Source organism: Solanum verrucosum, unplaced genomic scaffold, assembly GCF_900185275.1.
Source record: "Solanum verrucosum unplaced genomic scaffold, falcon-dt-bn FXZP01000199.1, whole genome shotgun sequence".
NCBI classification, from domain to species: Eukaryota; Viridiplantae; Streptophyta; class Magnoliopsida; order Solanales; family Solanaceae; genus Solanum; species Solanum verrucosum.
The window spans coordinates 2,138,475-2,163,185 of NW_026020049.1; the positions used below are offsets into that span (position 1 = coordinate 2,138,475).

General features: G+C 36.9%; 1 protein-coding gene across 2 annotated transcripts in view; it reads right to left on the reverse strand.

Annotated features, from left to right (window-relative positions):
- Nucleotides 1–24,711, reverse strand: part of LOC125823080 (polyadenylate-binding protein 1) — a 239,916-nt gene that overhangs the window by 61,624 nt on the left and 153,581 nt on the right. The window lies entirely within an intron of this gene.

The window sequence follows — 24,711 nt, forward strand, 5'->3', positions numbered from 1 at the left end:
TGGAAGAACCAATGAAAGTGGGGGAACCAATTTTGGAGGGAAAATGAAAAGTCATCATTGCAAAAGTGCAAATGAAAGGTCATTTTTACCATATCGGTAGAAGAAAGGAAATTGTTGTCCTTATATTAGGAAACACTTCCTTTAGTTCTTAAAGGGTTAAGAAGAAGGTGCCCCCTCGCGCCGTCGTCGTCGCTCGCTCGGCCTCAGCCTCGGCTTCGGCTTCGGCTTCAGATTTGGATTTGGCAAATGATTGATTGATAATATTTTTGGACAAAATTTATTTAATAAATCTTGTTAAATCATTTCCTTTCTCTTATAAATTAATTCAGAATGTTAATTAAATAATATAATTAATTTGGCGCAACTGAATTTATTTGAAAATCACGTGTAACGGTAATCCTTCCGAAAAGTCGTTACTTTTCCCAAAGGACACAATGTTCTGGAAAAAACGGGTCTGAACAGATTTTCTGAACAGACGCGTTCCTTGCTGCAAATGGCTATAAATAAGAGGCTTTTTTCATTTTTTCAAACACTGAAATTTTTCCTCTCTGCATACATTTTCTTACATAAATAAAATTGTCGATCGACTGAGTCTGTGTGTGCTCTTGTTGCTGTTCTTGCGTTCGCTAAAGTTATTGAAGTTTGAGGTACCGCTACTTCTTTAACAGGTTAATCCGTTTTATCTTGGGAGGAATTAATCTGCAACCTCGGGTACAGTGAGGGGATTAAATTTCTTAAGGAAACACAGTGGTTTCTGTGGACTCGGATTAAAAATCATTCTGTCAATTTCATCTTTTTTCTATTTCTGTATTTTTGACTAACCTGAATACAGGAGATAATATATATATATATATATATATATATATATAGAGAGAGAGAGAGAGAGAGAGAGCTATCAAAAAGGGCCGGACTAGCCCCACCCAGTCTAAGCCTCGTGTGCCAAGGAATTTGAAGGGCTAGGGCGGACATGCCCTTCATTTGGTAGGGCTTGAAAATGCTCAACCCAACCCAACCCTAGAAGGACCGAGGGCAGGGGTGGGCTAGCCCTTCTTTTTTTCTTTCCAAACTTATAATTCTATAACTTTAAGAAAATGAGAAGATTTTCAAATTAAATATGGCAAACAATGGTGTTGTTTCAATAACACTAGCAAAAAATCTAGTGTAATTAGAATGTATCTCACATACTAGATACGCCATTGAGATAAGAGAGTGACAAGCAAGATAGGAGGGAGGCGAGGGCGGGGGATTTGCCTATATATCCTAGATACATGTGAATCTATTTGGATAGAGTGTATCTAGAACAAATTAACCTAATTTTGAGTCCATATATTCCGAGATACATGTATCTGGACGTACCAAAATCTGGTAAGATTCATAATATTACAACATAGCTTGTAATTAAGTAATTAGATTATATACTAGTGAGATTATTGTAAGTTACCCTTAAATAAGAAGTTTTGGCCCATGGGCCGACCCTAGCCCAACCCCGATCAAGCCTCAAGGGCCAAGGGCTTATATGGGCTAGGCTTATAAGCCCTAGTTTTAAATGTTTAGATCAGAAACCACACCTCGTACATATTATCAATTAACTCGGGTACATGTTTGCTATGAAATATCTATTGTTGTCTTAGATACAACACCTTGTATAGGTTCTACTATCGGTTGGCTAGGGTAGCACGATTGGTACATCTTACAATTTGTTTGTTGGTTTCATGAGTGACCAAATTATTTAATTGTGATGTATTTATCATGGTTGTCCATGAGTGGCCGAGTTGTTGTGTTTAATGCAAGGATGGCTCTTGTGTATATCGATTTTGCATGTTAAACATTGTAGTAGAGGTCTTAAGGACCCTTGAGTGGACTGAATTACTTAAAAAGTGAGTTGAAATTAGATGTGAATTATGGTGATCGTTTAGACATGTCTCATATGGTTTCTAGGTCATGTTGACGACGAAGAGTCTTGTGCATAGTTTTTTTGTTAGGAATATATATATATATATAAAAGTGATTTAGAACATTTATTATAAAAACTAATTCTAAATTGACTATTATTAGTTTATATAATTATTTGATACTAAAATAAAAAAGGAAGATATAATAAAATTTTCTTAATTTTATAAATTAGACAATAAAATTGGACCAACTATTTTAGTATGGAGGATAATTACTATGTAATGGACGTATACATTTTATTAAGATATTAATAAATGAAGCATAGTACTATTGTATATCCATTAACATTTTTCATTGTACAAAAAATAGAGATAGTTTCTTCTTTTCTTTGCTTCACTGCAACAAAGGAACAAACAAAAATGATATGCTAATCCAAATGAAACATACTAAACATACCCAAAGAACATGTACCATTTGAAACACGAGATATGTCTAAGAAAATGTATACATAATTAAGACGTTTGAAACTTAATTTTTTTATTTAAATTTCAATTGGCAAACAAAATATATTGATTAACAAATAAAAATTTAATGGCCCTTATATTTTTTGATAAGTCACCATGTTCATGACCGGTGAGTTACTTGAAATTAATGATATGCAAAAGGAGAACATCTTATCAAATTGAAAAAATGTAATGAAAAATTTAGTTGGGTGGTTTTATCGATACAAATGCCTAAATTAAATGATTTTATTGATATAAAATAAAGTTTAATGACTTTGTTAAATAAATTGTTAAAGTTGAGTGATTGGTTTAGGATATTAACTCCAAAATATATATGTATCTCTTACCATAATCTACTTGCAGTTTCTTTTACAATAAAAGAGAGAAGGAGAGGGGGTTCTTAGAAAACTTGCATTTTTTTTACAATAATGAGACACATTACATATTAATTTGAAGAGACTAAAATATCCTTACACAAAAAATAAAAGAACACCTAGTAGACATGTTGATACCTATGCTTTTAACTCATACTTCTTTAATAATAGGAACGAAAAAAACATTGATGGGTGAAAATTGAAATAAGAAAAAGGCTCATGTAATCATATAAGCAAAGGGCAAAGTTGTCAAGAGATCAAAATATTTCACGGTAACTATAGTTAATAAATTTTTTGATCAATGGCACTACATCATTATAATAGATTTACAAAAATTAACCTTTTGAGGCCATATTTCAAAATATAGGATAACCTTAACATTTAAGAGTAACAATTAATTTTATTGATAATTGTGATTCAGGAAAAAGTACTCCAACACAAAGAACAAACAAGTATTGCACAAAAGTAAGCTCAAATAAACCAAAATACCCTCAAAAGAAATTCACTGACCATATGCTGACATGTTGACGGGGAGTTGATTAACTCCCACCTATAAAATAAGAAAATAAATAAATGAATATATATATATATATATATAAATATAAATTGTGGTTGTATCATATTTAAATACTAAAATTTGTATTAATTCTATTTTGAAATTATAATAATATTGGGTAATAATATTGAGGCAATAATCATTTAAAGAGAGAAATTCCTACTAGGAATGTTTATCTAAAAAAACTATTATGATCCAAATTGAATACATAAACGGACAAATAATTATTGGCATGCTTCAGACTTACCCAAGTAAGTAGAATCAAGACTAGATTCTTATTTTCCAACAATCTTGGAGCTTGGACTTAAAATGGAAATAGATTTATTAGCCTTTTTGTGCTAACACAAATTCTAGTAGTATATATAAATGCACAAAATAGATCTAGTTCAATACACAAAATTATCATGGATGCATCTTTAGAAGCTGTTGGGGATAGAAAGACAGGTGACCTGTTGTTCTACAAAAAATCTCATCCCCCTTTTAAGACCGATCCCCTTCGAATTAGTTCACAAAAAAGTAGTTCTGTTGATGTAATTACATCAAAGAATGAACCAATGACAACAAGTAATGTAAAAAATGAGGCGCCAACTCAACAAGTGATGCTGAATTTCGGAGATAACTATGGATACATAGAAAATTATCGACGTTTGGAGGAAAACGTTCCTTCTGCCAATCCTCCAAACATAGAACGATCTAAGAGATTAGGTGAACTTGCAGTTGCAACCGCCACACCAGAAATTCTTGAAGATATAAGAAGTTTAAGTAAAGATGTCTACAAGTTGTCTTCCACAGAAGATATGCTTAATCAGTTTGAGCAACAAAATCTTTTTTGATTCGATCGGAACATCCAGGTTCTACAATTGATTGATTTTAGTGTGAATTTACTTTAATATTTTAATATTCATAAATGTTTCTTATATAGTCAGATCCTGACTTGTTTGGATTTACATAAACATTGTTATATGCATATTTACATGTTTCGAGCAACGAAAATAATGATTTTGAACCCACAAAATTCAATTTTAGAATCACATTCTTGTTAGTATCACTAATTAACTGTTTTTATTTTGAATCCTGTTATGAATGTACCATGCTTTGCGACTGATAACAAATTTGGATATCATCTTATTTTTTATGAAAAAAAAATTCTACATTCAAATTAATTTTCAAGTTAGCTGGTATATAGATTCTTATTCTCAAGATTTTGGGAGTCTAATTCTAACACAAGTTGTTATTATATTTGGGTGGTTTTTAATCTTTCTTTTTTTTATCTCTGCTACTCATTCAATGAATATATGTTGACCAAAATTTTCTTATCTATGATATAATTTCGCAAGACTTAGCTTAGAGAAATTTTGTGTTGTCCGTCATTGTTCTATACAAATTAAGTTGTGTATTATTTAATATATTCGACATAAGTTTAGAGAACTTTTGTCTTGTGGGTTATTAATTGAACTTATGCCTCTAACGACATAAGTGTTGTAGCAATAAGCAGGATAACTTGTAATGCCTTGTAAGATATAACTTGTGTTATATTATGATACGAAAACATAACCTAATGTCAAGGATAAAAAATGAATACCACCAATTTGAGGGACAAATATAAACATCATCCCGAAATAGGGTCATTTATGCGAATGACCCTCTAAAATTTGAAGGTGCAAAAAGGACAATTAAATTAGATTATGCAAATTTAAGAATTTATTTTCCATATTGACAAAAAATAAAACTTTCAAAACAGTTTGGATTATGATGTTTTGGATAGTTTCAAAGAAGTTTGAGTTATTTGTTATGGTGTATCAGAGAGTAATTAAACATGATTTGTTATTGTAAAATATTGTTATAGAGGATGATTTTTATGTAAATGTTTAACTACAAAACTTTTGAGCAATTCATAAGCAGATGAATTGAATGTTATAATTGCATATTTGTGGTAGAGATTGCAAAGGGGCAGGACAAGTGTAGGACAAAATGAGAATGGTTCAAATATTTTGAAAAGAAAATCAAGTTCGGTGGGATAAGAGCGAATTTTGACACTTGCTAATAATTAGGTTCTCTTATGCTATGTGGAGACATAGGAAAAGAGTATTAATTTTTGAATTTTGAGTTTGTTGTCCAAGAATTGATGTGTTCATGTTCTTGATCTTGTTATGTCACGACTTAATCCACCAAGCCATCCGAATATCTACTCTAACATCTAGACAGAAAAATTCTTACCCCAAAATTGGAACATGAAATATGGATGTGAATAAAATATAAGCTAAACACCCTGTTGTAAATATAGAAATACTCAAACTTAGTTAAAATATAGTACTTTTGTCAAGAAATACATTACCCCAAGGAACTCGTTTAAACATGTATAAGAGCTCCTAAGAGATTATAAGGTTCAAAATAATAAGATACAATTCTCATCATAAGAAAAGAGAGGTAGAAGCTTTCAGAGATCATCATCGTCTTCACCTAAGAAACATCGTTGATCCTGCAATCAGACTATGCCAACTGACATAGCAAGAGTAGTATCAATACAAACAACATGTACCGATAGACACATTTATCGATCTGAATTCACCATATAATATCATGTAAATACTTGGAAGAAAACATGTAATATAAAAATCACCCAACCCAACCTTTAGCCACATGCTCTTTGTAAAGACTTTTTCCATCATTATGGATAAGCCAATGGGGAAGGAATTTAGGCCAGAAAACTTTTGAGTAGTAACTTAGAAATTTTCAGCCTAGGCCATACTTGGATGAAATCCGAGTTAGGTGAGGGCTATGGTAATTTGGATGGGGGATTTATTATGAAATTAATGATTTGAGTGGATATCCAAGACGATAAGGAGCATGTACGGCTTGATAGAATCGAATTCGGGCGGCTAGAACTCCTGTAATTGATCTTAGCGTGAAAGGGTGGTTATAAAACATCAATGTTCGAGGTCATGTTGTGAAATTAAGACTTGGAACATAAATTATGAGTCTCTATCTCTGTGCAACCCGCCACAGCGGAATTATTTCCGCTATGGCGGGCCAGTTGCGAGTAAAAATGGAAAAAGTCCCAAAAACGTTATTTTTCTGCAAACTGCATTCTTGGAGAGAAAAAGGGCGACCTAAGGCTATTTCTTTTGGTTTTTCACTAATTCTCGCGCTAATGGTAATTCAATTACTCCTTTAATTTGTAAATTGATTCTTAGAACTTAGAATCTTTGTTATTTATCCTTGGGGTGGTGGCTTGAATTTAATAGTGGAAAAAGCCCTTAATTGGGTGTTAGGATCATGGGGTTGGCCAAGGGTTAGTATTTGAATATAATTCAAGTAAACTAGGCCTCTATTTTTTATCATTTGCATAATTTACTTGTTTTATACCAAGAACAAGTTGAGAGACTTCGCAAAGGGAAATCTCAAGTTCCTAAGAGTGTTCATGCTTGATTTCGAGGTAGGTGATGGATTGATCTCTCGTCTGTGTTATATATTCCTGTTGACTGCTCCATTGTGCTGACTGCTCCATTGTATTTATGCATTTATGTAAATAGGAAAAGATAAAATGAATCTCATGAAATGACTAATTGTGATTCCATAGCATGCAATAAACATGTTACCGAACAATACAAATGTGTAAATCATTCATTGTGGTGCTGACTGTGTTTGTGATTGTGGTTTATTGGATCAGGTATCACGGTTCGACACATAATTGGTCGGGTGTCACATTTCGACACATATTGAATCAGATGTCAAGTTTTGATACATTATTAGATCGGGCATCACGACCTGACACACTAACAGTTTGAGTGTGGGTTCCATAAGAGGACTATCATTGACTGTTGCATTTGAGATTGATATTGTGAAACTTATATTTTGGGAATGAACAATTAAATTGTTGTTCTTTCTGTATATGTGTGGGTTACTATGTTGTAGTTACTTGTGTATGTCTCATAAACTGGAATGGTCGAGTGATCCTACTAGTACACCGTTATTTGTGTACAGATACTGCACTTGCTCTTTCTTTGTTGAGTACAGGGCATCTTCAGGCGGCTGTTGAGAGACCTCAGCTAGGAGATCACTGACTTTTCGAGTTCAAGGGTGAGCCAGTTCTTTCAGGCAATCATGTATTCATCTAGGATCTTAGTCCATTTCCTTCGAACTTGGACCTTTCATACTCTTACTTTATGTTTAGTTCTTTTGGGGTTGCATCCCCTTATCTTAGACCTTTTAGTTAGAAGTTTTGGTACAATGACTTTCAATTTCTTGGGGTTGAATTTTCGCTTCTTTATGTTTGTGTTTGGTAACTTGCTGAGTTTATGAGAACTTAGCTTTTAAATTGATTATTTGAACTTGTTTCCATATCTCTAAATGCCTGTAATTTGGTTAGTATTGTTTAGTCGGGTTGTAGTGATGGTTCTCCCACTAGAGGGTTAGTGTGGATGTCAATCATGACGGTTTGAGTCGTGACACTCTTATTATCCTAGGTCTAATAACCATGACCCATAAAACTTATTTCTAGCCTTCCTACCCCATTTTGCTGCCAATTCTACCATTAAACATTCAACCTTATTTTCACTCTAAGGTTATTCCAAACCTACCCTTTATGTCATCCTAAGGTTTTCCAAGCCTACCTTGTATGCCAAACGCCACAAGTACCCTACTCTAAGGTTACATTCCAACCAACCTGGCCCCTTGCCACCTTGATTCTACCTTTTTTTGTCAGAAATGTTCTAAATCACTTATATATATATATATAGTCCTAACAAATAAATTATGCACAAGACTCTTGGTCGTTAACATGACCTAGAAATCATATGAGACGTGTCTAAACGACCACCATAATTCACATCTAATTTCAACTCAATTTATAAGTAATTCAGTCCACTCTAGGGTCCTTAAGACCTCTACTACAATATTTAACATGCAAAATTGGTCTACACAAGAGCCAACCTTGCATTAAACACAATAACTCATCCATTCATGGACAACCATGATAAATACATCACAATGAAATAATCTGGTCACTCATGAAACCAACAAACAAATTGTCTACCCTAGCCAATCAATAGTAGAACCTATACAAGGTGTTGTATCTAAGACAACAATAGATATTTCATAGCAAACATGTATCTGAGTTAATTGATAGTATACATGTCATATTCCAGATGAGAAATTAAAGTATTAACATACCTTTCAAATACAAGCCTTAAAGTGTCTCTGCAAAGTTTGACCAACAAATCGTGACACAACCAATGCGGTAACCAATAAGGCTGCAAATGATAACCAATTGATAATGAGTTAAGGTTTTCATTACGACCAGCCCACTTTAACTCAACAACAACATCTGTCATGATTCGAGCCTACATCCTAGGTGTGACCGACACTCAAGATCACAGATGAACACAAGCGGACCCTTGGTACTTGTAACATTCCAAAAATTTGTAGACTAAACTAGAACTAAAACGAGAGGGTAAGAGTCAAGGAGGTGGGCAAGGGTCAAGGGAGAGGATCAAAGCAGTCTACTCTCTTCTAGGCAGTAAGCTCCCAAAAACTGCCCAAAACAGGCTCTCCTTCACGAGCCACTTCACGGCTCGTGGTGAAGACCACAGCTCGTGGGAAGGCGCGTAGAGAAGAGTTGGGTGTGCAAGGGTGGCAAGAAAGTGGCTTAGCCACTGCCTCAAGGTCCACGAGAGGGACCATGACTCGTGGAGCCCTTCGTGGAGTTGCCTTGTGAGTGTGAGCTTAAGGCCCAAGATGCCTAGATACTGCCCCAAGACCACGAGAGGGACCATGGCTCGTGGTCATGACCACGGCTCGTGGGCCACTCGTGGCACTTGGGCAATTCACTTTAAGTAAGGGTTATTTTTGGTATTTCCTTTTTAAGCCCTATCAAAGTGAGGTCGTTTTGTATTATTTTTATTCAACTATATAAGGCACTTTAAGTCAACATATACCCAATTACTTCATATTTTCCAAACACCCAAATCAAAACCCAAAGTTCATCTTCTACACAAAATTTCTCTCTCTAGAACTCAAGTAAGAAGAAGAGTAAAATTGGAGCTAGGGCTTGAAGAATCAAGGCTATTTCACTCAAATTCTTTGAAGAATCATTACTAACGTATGGTAGTATTTCATCCTTGGATAATTTTCCATCCAAGGAGTCCCTCCAAATTCAATTTCAAAACTAGTGAATTCCCCAAAGTTAGGGTTTGTTTTCAATGTTGTGGGTTCTTTCCAAAAACGTTTTTAATGGTTGATTTATGATGGATTATGATTGAATTGATGATTTATTGTTGATTTATGATGAATTCCCCCAAGAACCCATGAATTCCCCTATTTCCCAAATTGGATCTAAAAGTGTGGGTGAATTGTAAAAAGAAGAGTATTATGAAACCATGCTTATAGTAGTGATAGTAATGGAATCATGTTATCATTCATGCCTAATATAGTAACTCCAGATATGTTGATTGAATGTGATCTATGGTACTTGAAGGGCAAAGCATGAGAAATATGTATGTTTGTGAGGTTTTTGTATATGCGTTTAGATCACTTTGAGAGTGAAGTGAATATGATATGACCTAATTGTTATGTTGATTGGATGATTATTCTCATGTACACACTTTTGGTTGAATATGATAAGATGTGAAAGGTTTGTCACATGTAATGATTCTAAGGTTGGAAGACTAGTTTCACATCTTGAATCTATGAGCTATAGTATGAATTGTGTTGGATTGAGTGTCAAGACATCCATCCATGAATATGCACTTAAGTCAAGACTTAATATGTAATCTATGGGAATTAATGCTTAGCACCGAGTGGATATGAATATGAGATGGAAGCTTATACGATAGTTGAGTCCGGCTTCCTAATGAAAGCTTCTACACTAGTTGAGTCCGGCTTTCTAAATGGGTTCCTTCTACACTAGTTGAGTACAGGTTCCCAAAGTATGTATCTCATGAGATGGAAACCTCATACCTTAGTTGAGTCCGGGTTTGTAGAAGGAATCTCTTTATCCATAAACTATGTGCCCACGTAGATCTTTAGCTAGTGGATCTATCTAAGCTAAGAGTATAGTTCTACCTTAGGCAAGTAGGACAACCCCATTTCGGTGTGGGATAGACACCGGATTCCATGTTTAGCTCACATGGTCTATGTCGGTTAAGGATAATCCCACTATGATAGTATGAACTAGAATATTGTCACGCCCCAAACTCGAAGGACGCAACTGGCTCCTAATGCCAAAACTCAGCCCGAGTCGACCCTGCTGAATCATTTGCTACTAGCGCATGGCAGCCACACGCAATCAAGAAAACAAGCAAGTATATCTCGGCTTAAAACTAACCGTCGGCCGGCAAGGCCCCTGTCAACTGATCTATAAAAGAAACAGCTACTCCAGGAGAACATATAAATAAATAGCCAACTAGCACTAAAGTCCTTATTGGACCGTCGAGGCCACCATGAAATCTATACCGAAACTAAAAGCAGGTATATATCAATACAATACATCAAACAACTCATAAGATTCAACAAACCAACAACATAGTCCAGTATGACCATAACGTAGCTCTACACCCCACACACTAATCTGCAAGCCTCTAAGAGTAGTAAACATTAGCGGGGACATGACCCTAGCCTATCCATAAAGATATATACAACGAAAGGTAACAAACCTCCCAACTCTAGCAGCTCTGGAGGAAAGGGGCTAGCCAACCGAATAAAAGTCAATCCTGCTGATGAGGAGGTCTACTCGATCATCTGTCAGGACCTGCATGCATGAATGCAGCCCCTCCCCCCAAGGCAATGGGAAGTCACTACAAAATAATGTACAGAGTATAAAAGGAAATAGACTATGATGAGGTATCCTGATATACTAGAATAATCTGATAAATAAATCAAGGATAAGATAAGTGTACTGACCTGCTCCTAAATCTAAACTTATCAAAAATAATAAAACAACAACCTAACCAAGCCCTCATAAGCTCGACAGGTACAAACAGAATACAAGACCACCTACTCGGGCCCCCATAAGCTCGAAAGGTGCCAATCAGCCTATATAGCCCTATCGGTAGTCCCCTAGCCCCGTAGGCAGTCACATAGCCCTCTTAGGCATTAATATATCTTCGTAGGCAGCATATAGCTCTCTTAGGCATCAACATAGCATATAGATAACTCATAGCCCTCTTAGGCAACAACATGGCCCTGTAAGAAACACATAGCCTTCTTAGGCGTCAATATAGCCCTGTAGGCAACTCATAACTCTTATAGGCATCAATATAGCCCCGTAGGAAACGCATAGCCCTTTTTGGCATCCATATAGCCCTGTAGACAGAACATAACACTTTTAGGCATATATCACATTCATACAGCTAACCACAAAAGCCCCAAGGGCAACGATAACAATCCAATCACCAAAAGAAAGCAATTTAGTTATAAGCAATCTATACAAATGGCCTCTAAGTCGTGTCCAACATAGGGACACTACTAACTGAAAAGGAATCCCGACAAGGGAGGATTATATCAACTCGAGCGGCCAACAATCAACAATCACAGCTACAAGTATATCAAGGATAACAACCCAAATACATTGCTTCTAAGCTTTAAGGCAACATGCCGTAAGTAGGGAATATCCTTAACATACCTTTTTTGCTGAATTCACGTGTCCTAATAACTTTAATCACAACCCCCCTTGATACTACAACAAGGCAGAATCATAATCAACACAAAAGAATAAAAGATACAACGAAAATCCAATAAAAGATATGTATTTTTATTGCAAATTGCTATTTGCGACGTATCAAAGCTAGAGTCGATGAAAGAAGGGTCTTACCTTGAATATATGTTTGTAATACACCTCAAAACTTTAAAATATGTCCAAACCCCTGTTGTCCACACACCAAAGTACGATATGCTAGGAAATCGATAAAACAAATTATACCATGTTGACGAGCTCAAAGTGTAGAACAACTTTTGTCAAGGACTTAAGTCACGAAAATCAGTAATTTGGCTTGTCCTAGAAGTGGGTTTTATAGGTTTTGTGAGTTTTCTTGTTCTTCACTAAGGAAAATGAAGAAAAGTCGAAGAAGATGATATATATAAAGTTCCACCAACCTAGGGGACCCACCTCACTTGCCTGCTTGCGCAGTCTTGCAAAAACGCGAATATCTCTCCATTCTAAAGTCGTATGAACAAACGGGTTGATGCGTTGGAAACTAGACTCATAGACCTTCGATTTCATAGGTTACGGGGACCATAAATCTTAATAGATTTGGAGAAAACATTCGAGACATTTGACTCAAATTTCAGACAAATCTTTAAAAAGGATTTTACGGTAACTTTCACCAACTTTTATTTTGCCACTTACCTAACTTCAAAACTTGAGATACAACACTTGAACACTTAAAATATCACATAACACATCATTCTTAATTTATTACCCACCCTCCTGATATTTCCATGAAGATACGAGTCAATTTATACGTTTTGAAAAGTCGGGGTGTTACATCCATCCCTCCTTAGAAACATTCGTTCTCGAATCAAAAATCTGAGTCATGCGGTTCAGTCCTTAGGAGTTGCCAAAATTTAGGTAGTGTATCCTTTGTAGATGTTACTATCCAAGAACCTGAAATGCAAAATTTCTAACCTAGGCGTCTCACATGATGACATAAATAGCTAAGCACTATAGCTCTACCATAACAGTGCGAGCAAATATACAACGACAACCACAATAATAATAAGCAATAGTATATATATATATATATATATATAGATATATATAAAATCAAATAGGTATCTTACCTTACTGCCCTAATATAAACTGATATGCCATCACCCTAGGGTATGAAACAAGTGAGGATATTTGGACCTCATGTCATCCTCAGTTTCCCAGGTCACCTCTTCTTTATTCTTATTTCTCCGCAATACTTTAACCGAAGCCACCTCTTTGGTCCTCAATTTATGGACCTGCCGATCTAAAATGGCAACTGGAGTTTCCTCGTAGGACAACTCCTCTATGATCTGAACATCCTCAACTAGGATAACCCGAGAAGGGTCTCCTACGCACTTCCGTAGCATCGATACATGGAAAAATGGATGAACAGATTTTAGCCCCGAAGGCAATTCTAACTAATAAGCCACTCGTCCTACCCTTCGAAGGATTCGGTATGGCCCAATGAATCTTGGACTAAGCTTTCCCTTTTTGCCAAATCGCATAACACCCTTCATAGGCGAGACTTTTAAGAATACCCAATCATCGACACAAAACTCTAAGTCCCTTCGTCGCACATCTGAGTATGACTTCTGTCGGCTTTGAGCTGTTAGCAACCTCTCCCGAATGAGCTTAACTTGCTCCACTATCTGCTATACTAAGTCGGGTCCAATCAACCCTGACTCACCTACCTCGAATCATCCAATGGGGGATCTATATTTTTTCCCATACAAAGCCTCATATGGTGCCATCCCGATACTGGAATGATAATTATTATTGTATGTGAACTCTATAAGAGGCAAGTGGTCATCCCAACTTCCCTTGAAGTTTAGTGCGCACGCCCGTAACATATCTTCGAGTGTCAAAATTGTGCGCTCAGTCTGGCTATCTGTCTGAGGGTGAAAGGTTATACTAAGATTAACATGTGTCCCCAGTCCTTTTTGGAAGGACTTCATGAAATTGACGGTGAATTGTGCTCATCTATCAGAGATAATAGATATTGGGACACCGTATAGCCTAACAATCTCCCTAATATAAAGCCTTGCATAGTCTTCGGCCGTAAAAGTAGCCCTGACTGGTAAGAAGTGGGCTGATTTTGTTAGTCTATCAACAATTACCCAAATAGAGTCAAACTTGCGACGCGATCGAGGTAACCCTCTAATAAAATCCATATTAATTTCTTACCACTTCCACAAAGGAATGGCTATCTCCTGAACTAGCCCAGTGGGCTTTTGGTGCTCAATCTTCACCTGTTGGCAGTTAGGACATTGTGCCACAAACTCAGCAACGTCCTTCTTCATCCCGTGCCACAAATAGATCTCCTTAATATCATGATACATTTTCGTCGAACCAGGGTGAATAGAATAACGGGAATGATGTGCCTCTTCCATAATCCGATACGAAAGCCCTATAATATTCGGAACACACAATCGACCACTATATCTAAGGACTCCATCTCCTGCTATATCAAATGCTAAAGTCTGTTGATTTTGAGCCTTGTCTCTGAGCTGCTCTAAGCTAGGATCCTCTTGTTGCCGTGATTTTACTTCTACAACTAGAGATGATATGGATGTGTCCTAAATTGTTACCCCACTATCTTTTGCCTCTAACAATCTGACTCCCAAGCTAGCTAACTGATGAAGCTCTCGCGCTAGCTCACGCTTCTCAACATCTAAATATGATAAACTACCCATAGATCTTCGACTGAGGGCATCAACTACCACATTTGCCTTTCCTGGATGATATAAAATGTCCACGTCGTAGTCTTTCAGTAACTCAAGTCATCGACGTTGTTGCAGATTTAACTATTTTTGTCTAAAGATAAATTGAAGGCTTTTATGATCTGTGAAGATGTCAACATGAATGCCATACAAGTAGTGTCTCCAGATCTTTAGCGCATTCACAACTGCAACCAACTCAAATCGTGGGTCGGATAGTTCTTCTCATGCTTTCTCAACTGCCTTGAATCATATGCGATAACCTTGCCATGTTGCATTAGAACAATCCCAACTCAACACCAGAAGCATCACAATACACCGCATAGCCTTATGAACCATCTGGCAATGCAAAAACTGGTGCTGATGTCAACCTGTCCTTCAGCTCCTGGAAACTATGCTCGCAAACCTCAGTCCACTGGAACTTAGCTACTTTTTGAGTAAGCTTCGTTAATGGGGCTAAAATTGAAGAAAACCCCTCTACAAACCTTCTATAGTACCCAACTAACCCTAAGAAACTACGAACCTCAGTTGGAGTCATGGGTCTGGGTCAAGTCTTTACGGTCTCAATCTTTTGTGTATCAACCGCAATGCCTACATCTGAAACAATATGGCCTAAGAAAGCTATAGAGTCCAACCAGAACTCGCACTTAGAAAACTTTGCATAAAGTTCTCGATCTCAAAGAACCTGAAGGACTGTTCGCAGATGATTTGCATGCTCATCTTTTGAACGTAAATACACCATAATATCATCAATAAATACAATCACAAACAAGTCTAGATACAACCTGAATATACTATTCATCAAGTCCATGACCACTGCTGGGGCATTAGTTAATCCAAAAGACATTACCAAGAACTCAAAGTGTCCATATCTAGTTCTAAAAGTTGTCTTTGGAACGTCTTTCTCCCGAACTCGTATCTGGTGGTACCCTGATCTTAAATCAATCTTTGAGAAACACTTAGCACCTTATAACTGATCAAACAAGTTATCTATCCTCGGAAGGGGATACTTATTATTTATAGTTGTCTTATTCAGCTGTCGGTAATCGATACACATTCTTAGTGAGCCATCTTTCTTCCTTACGAACAACACTGGTGCACCCCATGGTGAAGCACTAGGCCTAATAAAGCCTTTATCCAGCAAGTCTTCAGCTGATCCTTCAACTCTTTTAGCTCAGCAGGAGCCATTCTATAAGGAGGAATAAATATAGGTGGTGTACTTGGTAGCATATCGATAGCAAAATAAATTTCCCGTTCTGGAGGGATACCAGAGATTTCGTATGGAAATACATCTAGAAATTCATTAACTATCGGAATAGACTGAAGAATCGGTGGTTCTGCATCTATATCATGAACGTTAACAAGATGAAAAATACAACCCTTGGTAATCATCCTCCTTGCCTTAAGATAGGAAATAAACTTACCTTTCGGTGTTGCTGTATCGCCTTTCCATTCCCGAACTGTCTCTCCTGTAAAGTGGAATCTAACAATCTTTGTCCGGCAGTCAACATTAGCATAACAAGACGCTAACCAGTCTATACCCATAATGACGTCGAAATCGACCATCTCTAACTCTATGAGATCTACAGAGGTTTGACGGTCGATAATTTCTACCGTGCAACCTCAATAGACTTTTCTGGCAACAATAGACTCACCAACTAGTGTAGATACAATAAAGGGTCGATCTAATGACTCTGCTACTATACACAACCTCCCAGCAATAAATGGAGTAACATAAGACAAAGTAGATCCAGGATCTATCAAAGCATAAACACAATGGGAGCAAATAATCAATGTACCTGTCACAACATCTGGTGATGACTCTGAGTCATGTCGGCCGATTAATGAATATGTACGGTTCTGTCCACTACCAGAACTAGATGCTCCTTCTCTGCCTCCGCCTCTACCCCTACGTGCTAAAGTCTGGGGTCCTCGCCCTGTAGACTGTGCTGATGAGGAGGAACATACTGCTGACCTGGTTGACTGACCTATACCACCCTGACCTATGGTAAGGCAGTTTCTCCACCCATGCCCCTCTTGTCTGTCTGCACCTCCCGAAATGCATAATACTGCAAGTAGCGCAATGCGGTAGGGATGTCCTAGCCTGGCCGGAACCCCTCTGCTGCTGCAAGCCTGATGCTTGTGAACCCTCACCTGGGCCTAACTATTCTTGACAATCAAATCTACTACCCTAGAACTGTTGTGGTGGAGGCCTAGGTGGCCTAATAAAATATCGGGGTTTGGGACCACCCTGAAAATCTCCCTGCGAGCCTAGACCTTTTCTGTCTCTCTCTCTCGACCCTCTCACTCGTATACTGTAGATGTTGGCGATCCTCTATGCCCTGTGCGAAGGCTTAAATCCGCGAGATATCTATATTATCATTTAGCTCAACGGTAGAACAAGCCTCGATATAGTCTGAGTCAAGCCCTCCCACAAATCTACGCACCCTGTCATGCATCGTATCAACAAATCCTGGTGCATATCTAGCCAATGAATCAAATCTCAGCCCGTACTCTCAGACACTCATGCCACCCTGTCGGAGGTTCAGAAACTGGTCCACCTGGCCATTCCTAATCTCTCGAGGCAAATAGTGATCTATGAAAGCTTCTGTAAAGCTATCACAAGCGGGTAGAGATGTATCTTTTCCCCTAGATCTCTCCCAACTTTCATACCACAATACTGCAACATCACACAATCAAAATGCTACTAACTCAACTGACTCAGTCGCTGAGGCATGCATGACTCTGAAGATCCTATGAAGCTGATCAACAAAGTGTTGAGGGTCTTCTCTGCGATCTGTCCCTATAAACTGTGGAGGATTCAAGGCAAGAAATTCACGAACTCTCAAACTTCTGGGTCCTTCAGAAGGTCTGGCAACATCTGGCGCAACTGGTTGGCACTGTGCAGCTACTAATTGTGCTAACATATATAATACACTCTTGAAATCCTGATCAGATGGAATAGGAGAAACTAGAGGTGGTACTGTTGGTGGAGCCGAAAGTCCTGTAGCCCTCAGAAGCTCATGAAGGTGTGGAAAGGCTATAAGGGGCTGAGAAGATGTCTCCATCTGGGTCTCACAATGGGCTACCTCCATTTGTGGTACCTTACCGGTACCCTCACTTGCAGTTGTATCTAGCCCCTGGCTAGTTGTGGTCTGTCTAGTGTCAGTCATCTCTATCTACATACAAATATCAATTATAAGCCAGAAACCTCAACCCTTAAGACACCGCTCTATAACACGAGGTGAACAAAAGAAGGATAGTCATTCTAACATGCCTGGTAGCTTCTTGGTTATCGAATGTGGTGCACAACACATTTATAAACAAGACTCTACTAGACATGGCTTGCAGACTCCCTAGGATACGACGTTGCTCTGATACCAAGTTTGTCACACCTCAAACTCAAGGGGGGTAATTGGCTCCTAATGCCAAAACTCAGGCCCGAGCTGACCTTGCTGAACCATTTACTACTAGCGCATGGCAGCCACACGCAATTAAGAAAACAAACAGTATATCTTGGCTTAAAATTAAGCCATCGGCCGGCAAGGCCCCTGTCAACTGATCTATAAAAAAAATAGCTACTCCCAGGAGATCATATAAATAAATAGCCAACTAGCACAGAAGTCCTGATTGGGCCGTCGAGGCTATCTATATCAAAACTAAAAGCAGGTATATATCAATACAAGACATCAAACAGCTCACAAGCTTCAGCAAACCAACAACATAGGCCAGTATGGCCATAACGTAGCTATACACCCCATAGACTAGTCTGCAACCCTCTAAGAGTAGTAAAGATTAGCGGGACATGGACCCAACCTACCCATAAAGATATATACAACAAAAGGTAACAAACCTCCCAACTCTGGCAGCTCCGGAGGAAAGGGGCTTGCCAACCGGATAAAAGTCAATCCTACTGATGAGGAGGTCTACTCGGTCATCTGTCAGGACTTGCATGCATGAATGTAGCCCCCCCAAAGAAATGGGGCGTCAGTACAAAATAATGTACAAAGTATGAAAGGTAATAGACTATGATGAGGTATCCTGATATACTGGAATAATCTGATAAATAAATCAAGGATAAGATAAGTGTACTGACCTGCTCCTAAATCTAAACTTATCAAAAATAATAAAACAACAACCTAACCAAGCCCCCATAAGCTCGGCAGGTACAAACAGCACACAAGACCACCTACTCAAGCCCCCATAAGCCCGGAAGGTGCCAATCAACTTATATACCCCTATCAGTAGTCCCCTAGCTCCGTAGGCAGTCACATAGCCCTTTTAGGCATTAATATATCCCTGTAGGTAGCACATAGCTCTCTTAGGCATCAACATAGCTTATAGATAACTCATAGCCCTCTTAGGCAACAACATGGCCCTGTAAGAAGCACATAGCCTTCTTAGGCGTCAATATAGTCCTGTAGGCAACTCATAGCCCTTCTAGGCATAAATATAGCCTCGTAGGCAACTCATAGCCCTTTTTGGCATCCATATAGCCCTTTTAGGCATATATCACATTCCTGCAGCTAACCACAAAAGCCCCAAGGGCAACAATAACAATCCAATCGCTAAAAGCAATCAATTTAGTAATAAGCAATCTATACAAATGGCCTCTAAGTCGTGTCCAACATAGGGATACTACTAACTGAATAAGAATCCCGATAAAGGAGTATTATATCAACTCGAGCAGCCAACAATTAACAATCACGGCTACAAGTATATCAAGGATAACAACCCAAATACATTGCTTCTAAGCTTTAAGGAAATATGTCGTAAGTAGGGAATATCCTTAACATACCTTTTTCGCTGAATTCACATGTCCTAATAACTTTAATCACAACCCCCCTTGATACTACAATAAGGCAGGATTATAATCAACACAAAAAGAATAGAAGATACAACGAAAATCCGATAAAAGATATGTATTTCCGTCACATATTGCTATTTGCGACTTATCAAAACTAGAATCGATGAAAGAAGGGTCTTACCTTGATTATAAGTTTGTAATACACCTCAAAACTTTAAAATATTCCCAAACCCCTGTTGTCCACACACCAAAGTACGATATGCTAGGAAATCGATAAAACAAATTATACCATGTTGATGAGCTCAACGCGTAGAACAATTTTTGTCAAGGACTTAAATCACGAAAATCAGTAACTTGGCTTGTCCTAGAAATGGGTTTTGTAGGTTTTGTGAGTTTTCTGGTTCTTCACTAAGGAAAATGAAGAAAAGTCGAAAAAGATGATATATATAAAGTTCCACTGACCTAGGGGACCCACCTTATCTGCCTGCTTGCACAATCTTGCGAAAACGCAAATATCTCTCCATTATGAAGTTGTATGAACAAACAGGTTGATGCGTTGGAAACTAGACTCGTAGACCTTCGATTTCATAGGTTGCAAGGACCATAACTCTTAATATATTGGGAGAAAACGTCCGAGACATTTGACTCAAATTTTAGACAAATCTTTAAAAAGGAATTTACGGTAACTTTTGCCAACTTTTATTTTGCCACTTACCTAACTTCAAAACTTGAGATACAACACTTGAACACTTAAAATATCACATAACACATCATTCTTAATTTATTACCCACCCTCCTGGTCTTTCCACGAAGGTACGAGTCAATTTATACGTTTTGATAAGTCTGGGTGTTACAAATATAAATTATGAACTATAGTTACTCAAGAAGTTTTCCCTAGTATGGTTAGGATTATGGGATCCTATTCATGCATTGCAAAAGGATGCTTTGAGGGTATTTATGGTATGTTCCATTGTGATAAGATAGTCTATATGCTGAATATGCTTATGTCACATGCTTTTACACTAATTTTCTTGATGAATCTTAAACTTGGTAAAGTGCATGGTTTTCAACTAAATGTCCTTTTTAGCATGTTTTCAAGGTTTTCTATCATACTTAGTGCATTTTTTTACTAACCCATATTTTTTCTACATTTTCTATAAGTGTAGGTTCCGATTCTTAAAGTGATCTCCTTCTTGTTCAAAGCTTGGGTTGACTATTCGCCTTGCTTATTGGTGTGTCCTCATGGCTCGAGGATGGATGATGACTTTCTAGTTTCCTTTCTTGTACTTTCATTTGGGAATTATGTTGTTAAGGGTTGTGACCCTATTTGAGACTTCGATTGTAATAGAAGACTAATTGAGACAAGTCTAGACTTCTGCTTGTTTTTATTTTAAAAAATTAGACTCGAAATGTGTTTTTACTCTTTATTGTTCTTTACTTATGTTATGATATGCTAAGTGGCTTACATGGTTCCTTTCGGGGTCCTATGTGCCATGTTACGTCTAGGGGGTACCCTTGGATCGTGACAGTACTTCATGCTGCTAATGAACTGATCTGACATTTTATGAAATGTGATTAGAATCTAAAACTGAGTTAACTTAAATATGTACTAATTATAAGTTTGAGTAAAATAATAAAAAGGTCCATGAAACTGAGTAACTAATGTCTGAACAATGCCTCTATAGTTTAGAATGAACCAAATAAGTTTGACGGGACATAATCCCCAACTACCTTAAAACAATTAACAAAACTAATATTAAGTCTGATTAGTATCTAATCCATGAAGTCTCCGAATAAGGAGGACTCACCAACTGTTGACCGGAAAGTTATAACCTGTCTAGCCACGAGTCTGAGAATGAACGCTTGAATCTACATCATAAAATGATGCAACACAGAGAAAAGTATACGATCAATACATATAATGTACTGAGTATGTAAGATGGCACTAAACATAACCAAAAGGTAAAACAAAATAAATGAAATACATCTTGAAATCGGTGAATAAAAGGCATATCTAACAAAATCTTTATGATGATAGAAGTACATAAAAGTAGTATCAACTTTACTGGGGAGTTTCTTACAACTGACAAATATCATATGAGTTGATGATGTCCAACTTATGATCCAGTTGGGTGGGCTACCCTATACCTTGTCAGAGTATAAAACATGTATGCCTAAGTGGATCCACTAACTGAGACTCAAAGGGCTAAAGGAGTGGACCATCAAATAGGCATACTCAAATCCTACAGTGACACGTAGTTATGAGATTTAAATTTTCTAAATCCGTATCCTCTCTATGCTATATAATTCTCCCAAAATAATATACTTATATGATATGCTCATCATTTGGTAAACTATTTGTCTGTCTGAATAAAGGGTGAGACAAAGCTCAAATCTTTCTAAAATATATCTTTAAAAATCATGTTTATAGCATAAATCCTGAGAAAGACTGATAAAACTTGCATTGCTTGTAGATATTCAAAATATGTTTCATGATAGCATAAAGACTCTAAAATCATGTTTTGTAAGTTTCATGAAATCATAATAATATCATGTCAATACCTCATAAGTATGACAATGTAAAATTACTAAGTATAAATATGAAGTGCATTAGTCAGGAATTCATATTCATTAGCAATTCGGATAATAAATGTGAATGAATTCGAAAGTGAATTTGATAACCTTAACTATGAAATTAAATTCATGAAAATTGAGAAATCTTGGACATGAGCATAAAAGAAATTCCTCATTGAAGCTAAGTCTTACATACCTTAGTGACGAAGCTTGATGGAGAAACTTGGAAGATGAACCCTACATTTGGTGTTTCTTGAAAATCTCGAGAGTAGAAATTTAGGAGTGAATGAAAGGGTTTTGTAATGAAAAAATTGATTTCCTACACATTTAGGGTCATTTGGATTACTCTAAAGAGGTTTTGGGACAAAAATGCCCTAAAAAGGATTAAAAAATTGGTGAAATTCGATTGTTTGACGTTGTCTAGGTGACAAATCATTGCTTGGGTGACAGACCATTGCATGGACCATCAATACTCACCAACATTTGAGTATTCTAGCTCTCTGTAACGGCCAGGTCTGACAAATCGGCACAGTCCCCGTCACATAGTGACAGGTTGTAGCGTCTCCGGTAAAACGATCATAACGTTTTACTTTGAATCCGATTGATGTAAATTTGGTGGCTTTGGAAAGAAGACTCAGACCTTTAATTTTATAGGTTATGATCTACCTAACTCTTTATATTTTGGGAGATATAGTCGTTTGAAGTTGACTCTTGTATGAACTCATGCGAAAACGTAGCCGATAGAAATGCTTTGAACTTGACTTGGTGTGTGAGGTCTCTTAAGACCCTAAACCACATCTAATACACTTACTATACTTAGCCAAGGACCTTAACATACATGTACAACTTAAAAATCATTAGGTTCGAGTTTATACACATAAGGAAAAAAGGTTCGAATCTATGCTTGACAGTTGTGAGACTTTACAATATCACAATTTCTACTAAGCCAACAACTAATAACAACAACAAAAAACTATCAATATCTCACAAAAGCGGTATGTTGCCGAGGTAATATAACAAGGCATACATCATGCTCTTTCAATCCATAGACTATATATGTACGTGACTCCTAAAAGAGGCGCACTAATCTTTCATTCCACAATAACATCAACACCATTGATATACACATCAAAATAGTTCACAACAATATAACAACTAAGCTATCCCGAGGGACGACATCCAAATGTCGCCTCATGGCTCAAAAACTAACAAAACAATAGAAAAATATAAAAATACAAGAGAGTGAAAAAAATTACCTTGATCAAAAGATTTTATTTATTAATCACAACAAATTATCCCAAAGTTTCAATATCATTCCGATTAAGGAATAACACCAGAACGAAGCTTACATTGTAGGAATTGATTTTCAATATAGAGCCATGAAACTCTAAGAAAAGTAGTTGTAAAATTAAGAAACCAGTTAAATAACATATGAAACTATAACCTTAGGCCAATCAGACCACAGACACAACCATCTAGATCGACAAGGTTGCATTACAGTAAAATTTGAAAACAAAGATACTGAACCGGAGTTAAGGATAGAAACAACTTGAGACTCTGGAAAAGCTGAAATTTGATAACAACTTAACCTTTCTATGTGAATACTGCAACCAAGTAAGCACATATATACATCATATTGTCCTAATAGTGAACTCTATACGATATTCTAGTCATAATGATCGTTGCCCAACCGAGATGAATAACTGAATAAAAATCTGCTCACTTGACATGTCTGCAGTGTAGTGTACTAAACTATAATTGCAGCTACTATTGTATCTACCCACCGAGATTACCGCATTGATGGTGTAATATAAAGTCATAATCATTACTTTCTCCGTCCCATTTTATGTGAGTTAGTTTGATTCGGCATGGAGTTTAAGAAAGAAATGAAGACTTTCAAAACTTCATGTGGTCCAAAATGAATAATAGAAATTTGTGTGACCGTAAATCATTTCATTAAGGGTAAAATAGACATTTTATAGTTAAATTGTTACTTAATATAGAAATGTGTCATTCTTTTTGGGACTGACTAAAAAGGAAAGTAAGTCACATAAATTGGGACAGAGAGAGTATTATTTACTGAGTCGACTGGGCTCATGTCGAGTCTATCTAATACATATTGCATATATACAAGCTGATTCTAAGACTGTGGCCTCAATAGGCCTCTTTAAGACTTGTGAACTACAACCATGTACATATAACATATAGAATATAAGTACAACTAATTAGTGACTTGAACAACCTTCACAAGTTGTAAATGTCATAGGGATTCTAGAGGTTTATGAGAGATAGTCTAAAGACATTTCTATCATCTTAGCGTATATCTTGAATAAGAGAACATATATTTCTATATAATCCACTAACATTTAGGATTTACGTGCACACACACATAGTCTGAAGACATTCCTGTCATCTTAGCTTATATCTTGAACAAGAGAACATATATTTTTGTATAATTCACCAATAGTTAGGACACACACGTCGTTTACATATGTTGACGATTATGCAATTGGATTTTCATTTTAACTAATCATGTCGATGAGCACAATAGTTTATAATTTATTTGTCTTATTCATAGGAAACCGTGAAACTCATATACAC